Source organism: Microcebus murinus, chromosome 10 (assembly GCF_040939455.1).
Source record: "Microcebus murinus isolate Inina chromosome 10, M.murinus_Inina_mat1.0, whole genome shotgun sequence".
In the NCBI taxonomy this organism is placed as follows: Eukaryota; Metazoa; Chordata; class Mammalia; order Primates; family Cheirogaleidae; genus Microcebus; species Microcebus murinus.
In genome coordinates, this window is record NC_134113.1 from 59,235,476 (window position 1) to 59,242,758 (window position 7,283).

A 7,283-nucleotide genomic window follows, 5' to 3' on the forward strand; every position below is an offset into this window, starting at 1 on the left:
GGGTGTTATGTACAGCAATATTAGGAGGCAGGGAGAAACAGAAGTATCTGGTTAGTGGTCACAGAAGGAAGCCTTACTGCCAGGAGATAAGAAACTGGGTATATTTTTGTGGAAATCTGCAGGAAGCAGCAAACAATTATCAGGCAAGTACATCAGCAAAGAGTATGTTAGAGAGAATTGAAGGACGGGTACGCACAGATGTCAAGATAGCAGCTTCGTAGGTCTTGGGGTGCCTTGCAATAGAGAGAAAGGCATGGAATGTTTCCTTCAAATAAGTTATACAGAAACATAGGCCTATAATACAATGGAGGTTGATGCTGTGAAAAGAGTACTGCCTAGAAATCAGGAGATTGGATATTCTTACAAACTTTTTGTCCAATTAATTGACTTCTGGTAAATCAACTAGGTTTTTTATTTGGGCATCCCTTTTATCCTCTAGAAAATGAATTGGTGAGATTCAATATGGCATAAATTTACATTCAATGCCAATGTTTATGAATTTATTTTTATACCTTTTAGCTGAGTTTGAAATATATATAGGAATAGTACCTGTAAAAGAAAATGCATTTATATAGTTTTTCCTATAAAAATTAAGAAATAGTCCCATGGTCTCTGGAGTTACTTCCCACTTAGCAAATTCCCTTTCAAACGAACACTGACTTACCGAGTTCCTGGACTTGCAGCTTTCACTGATCCAGGAACGTGGTGGGCCTGGATGAGGGGGGCTGTAGAGGAACCGGGTGAGAGGAGTCCGTCAGGTATTGCTCATTGCCCAGCACTGCTTGAAATGTTCTGCTTCTTTGCTTGAGTTTACGGTTTCGCCTACCTTCCTCTCCACCTAAACAAATTCTATCTACCCTTTAAAGGCCTACTCAAGTCATCTCCTTTCTCTGAACCATTTCTAGTGACGATCACACATACCTGCACATACTCAACAAGAGAGTAAAAAGCTAACCCCTGGCCACTGCACACCCTTCCTTTTACCTTCTCCCCTAAACCCCATCACAGAACATAGCACCGTGCTTTTCAAAAGAGGCGGCTCAGCAGATGCTATACCTGCAGAGGAGCAAGGATCACCTTGGTGTTGGAAAATTATTATCCCAGCTGGTATATGTCACAGGACAGGTGCTTCTGCCTTTCCTCATGGCCTTGGATCCTGACATATCCATTTTGCACAGCTTGTAGTGAAGAAGGAAAATGCTTGGTGCCTAGTCTCTCCAGTCCTTTGTTGATATGACAAAGGGGTCATCCAAGTCTGACTAAATTTATGAAACTTAAACTATCAAATTGTCCTATTATTAAAATTTTTTTCAGAGTTTTTCATTCCAAGTTTTCATTCATTTCTTAGTAAAAAGTTCCTTCTGGAATCTGACCATCATCTTTCTTGATACTGGTTTGTGTTATATAACTTAATCTATCCTCTATGAGGATGAGAGTCTGAAGCCTGCATATATTTTTTTCTCTAATTTTTCTGCTAATCCAACAAAAACTTGACACTGGTGCTATTACTTCTTGCCTGAATCACCCAAAAACTTATTTTCACCCTCTGTCACCATTTCTAGCCCCTTGTCTTTTGTTCATCTCTACATTTTTCTAGAGGTTCATTCCCTAAATCCTTCTCCACAATCTGTCAAGGGTTTTGGAATCTGACTGTGACAAGTAGGAGAGAATTCTTGTTCTGAGGATGCTATAGTTAAAAGCAGAAATTGTAGCAGACAGGATTCAGGTTAGATAAGAGAAATCTTCTCTAGTGGTTTACGATTAGGCACTTGCTTAAGAGCTGTGAAATGAGTATCTTTCAACAAAAATTATCATCAGAAGCTATAGCTGTAGTGGTAGCAGAAAACCTTTAAGTGTATGTCATTATTACTACTTCGAGAACATCACCTACTTCTAGTCTCTGTTTTCTAAGGGAGGCAGTCAGAGACTCACTATACATTGACGTGGGGAAGTTGGAGCAATCGGTACTCATAATAACTGATGTGTATAGAGCAACATATTTATCCATGAGACCTTCTTGAAAACTACTCCACTTCATCCTGACAACCACTTTTGAGCTAATTATTGTTTACTGATACTGAGAGATATATGGCTTGTTCAAATTTACATATTTAGGAGTTTGTAGTGTTGAGATTTAAACTCAAGTTGGTCTTACTCCATATTTTATAGTCTTTTCACCGACTCATAGAATAAGAAAATAGCCCAATATTGCCATCCAAGTGTTGTCAGTAAATAAAATTTGGGAGAAAGGAAAAGAGAGAGACAGTTTTAGTAAATTCTCAATTTAACGTGCTCTTTAAACTCTCCATTTCACAGTCTAGTTTAGAAAAGAGGCAGCATAAGCCCACTGCATATACTTGGTTTTGTGACAATCTTGGTGAAGGGAGCATTGCTTTGCTTGTGCTATTAGCATGGTTTTCCTTCTTGACTCCAACTAGGTGACTATGAAGCAGTTTAGCCTTCCTTAGGCTTCAGAGTGTTTTCTTTTAACAAGGGCTCACCTAGGTTCTAGTTGAGAGGAGAAAGCCTGCCTGGGATTCCACATTACTCTCAAACTGCTGTGGCATTCAGGCCATTTAACCATGGCTATGGGGCAGCACAGACCAATCAGAGCTGACACCAGTCGCAGCCCTGTGGTTGGGCCCTGTCCAGTTCATGGCTGGTGTGGCACTGAATTTTGAGGGCTAGTCTGGGGAATCTTGTGGAAGGAACTGAGAGAGCTGGATTGGTGAGAAGAACTTAGAAGGCTTGAAACAATGGATTTTTATTACAATTTAATATAGACATATTTTAATATTTTCATAAGTATAAGCCAAATATGAGTTCTGCTTACAGATATTTCACCATGGGGATATTTTTAAGGAGTCCGTTAAAAATGATCAATGTTTCTTTTTCTTTAAATTCCAGAGTATTATTTTGAAACTCATAAGAACAAAAAATCATAGAAAGAGCTTGGGGCTTGGAATTAGAATAAGCCTTGTTTGGAATCAGTTATGTCTACTTACTGCATATGTGTCCTTGGTAAAATTATTAATATTTGTCTCCTCTATACCTGAGTTTCTTCATATGCAAAACAGATGATGTACCAAACTTCGTGTGTTACTGGGGGTTATAGCCAGGTAATGTATATTAAGTCCCTGATGTATTAAGAAGGTCCTTAATAAATGATAGGTATAATTACTATTAATCTGCTCTCCATCTAAGCTGCTCAGTAGAGTTGGAACATTTTAAGGAATAAGGAAAGAAGGAAGATGGTGAAAGAGGAATGTTGCTGTTAAGCAGAGATGAAAAATAAGCAATGAAAAGTCCTGCATTCTTACCTAATGCCCAAAGGGATCAGAGAGATCATCTAATATTGGTCACTCATTTTGTAGTTCAGGAAATCAGAGAGAGGGAGAGAGAGAATGAGGCTTGTCTGGGTCATAAAGAATATTAGTGGTTGTAAATGGGACTTAAACTTACAAGTTCTGAGTCCCAGATATGTGCTTTCTTCCTTTATATTATGCAGCCTTCCTCTTGCTACTCTTGGTTTCTAAGACCCAGCCACAGGTTTGTCTTCAGGGCTCTGGGCCTCCTTGTAGGGACATGTATCAGACAGATCTCTCCTCTCTTCTATCTGTATTGTACCTATGCCCCAAACAATGCTGGAGAATTGGGTCTGAGAGTGAGAACCAGCGTGGGAGGAGAACAAAAGGAAATGGAGTTTCCATGATGTGGCCCACAAGACTTCTGCATCCACAGCCAAGATACAATTTGCTACCATTGCAAAGGACTGTGGGAAATCCCAGAACAACTAACATTTCTCTGTTTGCAGACTGGACAAACTCCACCTCAAGCCAGGTGGACTGTCCTCCATTCTCCATACCTGCAACCTGCAACAGGCTTTCACATTCCTGCATAGATAAGAAATGTCTTCTTAACTTCCAACCCTCTTTCATGTCACTGCAATCTGGAAGATCATCAGAACAAAAAGTACCCCAAGTATAACGTTTGAGCATTCCAATATTTCTGTTGTCTAAGGAAACATTTCCAGAACTTCTATTGTCTATTTCAGGGAAAAGAGAGGATGTTATTTGGTAAATAATAGCAAGAAAAATGCCAATTAATCAGTAGAACTCCTTCTCCCTGCCTTTTTCATATGCTTCCTCTCACAAAAAAGTTTAGCAGAATAAATCCTGAAAGAAGACCATCTAAGACCTCCTTTCTCTCCTTCCCTTTCTTTCTTACATCCACTTTCATGATGTGGATGAGTTTTACTGACAGCTTATAAACTGCTGCAGGAAACATTAAAGTTGTGCATTTGGAAAAAAAAGTAGTCTTGTGTTCTCAATGCTGGAAGACTTCAAATGTTTTCATTTAGAAGGACAATAAAGGCATTAAGAATGAGAAATAATAGTTCATCTGGGCTGGTTTATATATGGTTTCATCTAGAGATAGTAGGAAGAGTAAGCATATTTCTTGACCATTGAGTTAGCTCCGTGAATTCATATCTTTAATTCTTCAGTTCTATATCATTGGTAATGAGGCTCTTTCCCTAATGTACTCATCTTTATTCTTTCTCCCTTTTCTTTCACAATGTCTGCACACACTCTTCTCCTCCTCTCTCTGCTCATTTGATTGAATTCTATTCTCAAGCCAAAATCTGTGCTTCAACCATGCTGATTAGGTCTGGGTGTGGCTGGGCAGAGTATTGTGGATACTGGAACACCCACTTTGACCTTGTCCCCTTAGGCAGAAAACAGAACAGTTTAAATGGAAATCAATGTTTGATCTCTTTCCCTTACTGTAACCCAGAGTAGCCCATCACTCACCTTGTGAGTGATGATATAGGCTGAGCTCAAACTTCCTTTCCATTCTCTATTAGAATCCAAATCATAAACCTTGAACTGAGAATGCCTATGTTAGGCTTCCATGTCCACTACACAATGCTTAATCACAGGATTCCATCTTAACTTTCAGAGGCCCAAAAGCGTATGAGAACATGTTATCAGTAGAGTTGTAAATAGTTTCTAAACTCTCTGGGGTGCATGTGAATAAGAATCATGTGTGTTAGGTCTCTTCCTATCCTTCTGTTATATCTCCAGCTTGTTATTTCTGATAATATTCTCAGTAGAGATAGACAATACACTTGGCTTCCCCTCTTTCTACTAATGCTTCATGTTGCAAGAGAGCACATCAGATCTTTATGTCTAACCACTCAGGCTGAGAAACTGTTGAGTCTGAAGCTTGGACACACAAGTTGAAAGCCTCCAATCTCCAAGCTCCTATCCTAGGCACTTCTCTGTACTGTCTAGAAAGTCCCCTTCCCTTCCTACTCAGAGCCATTTGTGGTAGACAGAGTCACTAGTACTTCACAGGGTATCTCTTCTAAATCTTCACAGTATTGTCAAGCCACTTCTGTGGAACTCTCTGATCTTGTCCTTGCTCTGCTCTGGGGACCCACCTCTTCTCCTCCACCCACTGGTGAGCTCAGCAGCATAGCAGAGCTATGGGAAAGCCCCAGTATAGAGGATCTTTGCACCCCTCCAGCGTCCCCAAAACTCATGTAGGTGGTGACATGCTCAGCCTGGCTACCACTGAGACAAGTGGTGTTGGAGGAGCACAGATGTCCCCAGTATGATGTAGGTCACAGGGAGGCCAACATGTCCATCTTTCCATCTCTGAGATGTGAAGCCTGTAAACCAATCCTGACAAGTGATTGTCTAGCTTGAGCCTCCCAGTTAATTTGGCCTGGCATCATTCAATTATGTAAATCCTCCCTCATAGCTGACCCTGATGTATCTTACTGCAGTTTATGGCAACAACTTTCTTCTACAGCTTTTGAAGATAGAGGTCATACCCACAGAAAGCAAAATTGATTTAGGCCAAGTATTCCCAGTAGTTGGAGCTATGGACACTAAGATTAGACTTGCAATGAAACTGGGAAACTTTTTCCTTGAGAACTTTTCCAAGTAATAATTAGATTGAAATTGCAGCAACAATGAGTTCAGCAAGACACAGAGAGAAACTTCTCAGGTGAGAAAGGTAAACAAAAATCCTAAATATTTATTCAAGTCATCAAGGGAACCCATGTTTTGCAACCTTAGCAAGATTATCTACCTCTCTGGTACTAGGGAGGAGAAAACAAAGAAACAAAAGGGGCCTCATCGTTCTGATAGGTGCAATGATGCAAGTTTTTGAGGTTGATGTCCACGAGGTGGGAGATTTTCTCCTGATTTTTCCCTTTTCTTGGCAGGCTGATTCTTCTCTGACCTGTTTCCTTCTCTCTCCTAGCATCGTCCTAAATCAGTAGAGCCTTAAAACTGGGGGAAAATTTGCACTTACCTGTCGAGGCAAAGCAGTTCTCAAAGCCGGGCGGAGGCCCTCCCAGGTGTGGAGACAGAGGTGAGTGCACCGAGAAAGGATCATGTTGTGGACTGCGCCTTTCTCTCTATCCTCATTCAACTGCCTGCGCAAAAGGGGAAACGGAAATGAGCACACACATGCACACATCCACACGCAGACACAGTCCCCACCTCCAACCTCAGCCACATCCTCTGCTCCAGCTCAGGAGACTGACTAAGAGCAAAGCACGTAGTCACCGTGCTCACAGCTAGGGAGCCCGTCCTTCCAGGGGCCGCCTCAGTCTTTCCAAAACAACTGGAGATCTTTTCCTATTAAGGGAAAGGTACCGTTCATTTAACAATGTGTGTATGGGAAAGTCTTCCTCCCATATAACTGGAGTCCTACTGCTGCTAAGAAAGCTTTCTGTCCTCAGGAGGAGAGGTGTCTAAATTTGGGAAAGCTTGTTCTCAAAAATTATCTCATATTTATCTCAGAGAAGATGCTAACAGCCCTGTCACACATTTGAGAGGGCCCTGAGCCAAAGTCGATCTGTTTTTGTAACTCTCTCATATGCTGGTAAATTCCCCAGAAGCTTGTTTTCAAATACTGCATACTGTTTTTTTCCTGTGTTAGTTTCTTAACATTTTGTTTTTATGTTTGAACCACTTCAAAGTTTTGGGGGTTTTTTTGTAATAAATGACTGCTTTCTCCAAAAGTTTTCAAAACTGGACTTTAAAAATCTGTTACACATTGGAGATGTCTTCAATTTATTGGTTTTCAGTTCCAAGAAGTCTCCTTGAGCTCTTAAAGGTTTCTCCCCCTGAGCTCAATCTCTTCCACCCCTGCATGGCAGTTGGCACTGCTGACCATTCCGCCCCTCCTCCAGCTCCTCCTCCTACTCCTTCCTCTCTGATGTTGCTCCATTCCCGATACCTCCCCTCTCTCTCCTATTCTGTTTC

The 7,283-nt window shown here is 41.0% G+C and overlaps 1 protein-coding gene across 3 annotated transcripts in view; it reads right to left on the bottom strand.

Annotated features, from left to right (window-relative positions):
- Nucleotides 1-6,457, bottom strand: part of TESPA1 (thymocyte expressed, positive selection associated 1) — a 30,205-nt gene extending 23,748 nt beyond the window's left edge. For all 3 annotated transcript variants that reach the window (XM_076007332.1, XM_012752798.3, XM_076007333.1), the window contains exons 1-2: nucleotides 6,325-6,457; nucleotides 665-725 (exon numbers count right to left, since the gene is read on the bottom strand). The gene's annotated coding sequence lies outside the window, so the exon portion shown is untranslated. The remainder of the gene's footprint in view (nucleotides 1-664; nucleotides 726-6,324) is intronic.
- Between the last annotated feature and the right edge of the window lie 826 nt (nucleotides 6,458-7,283).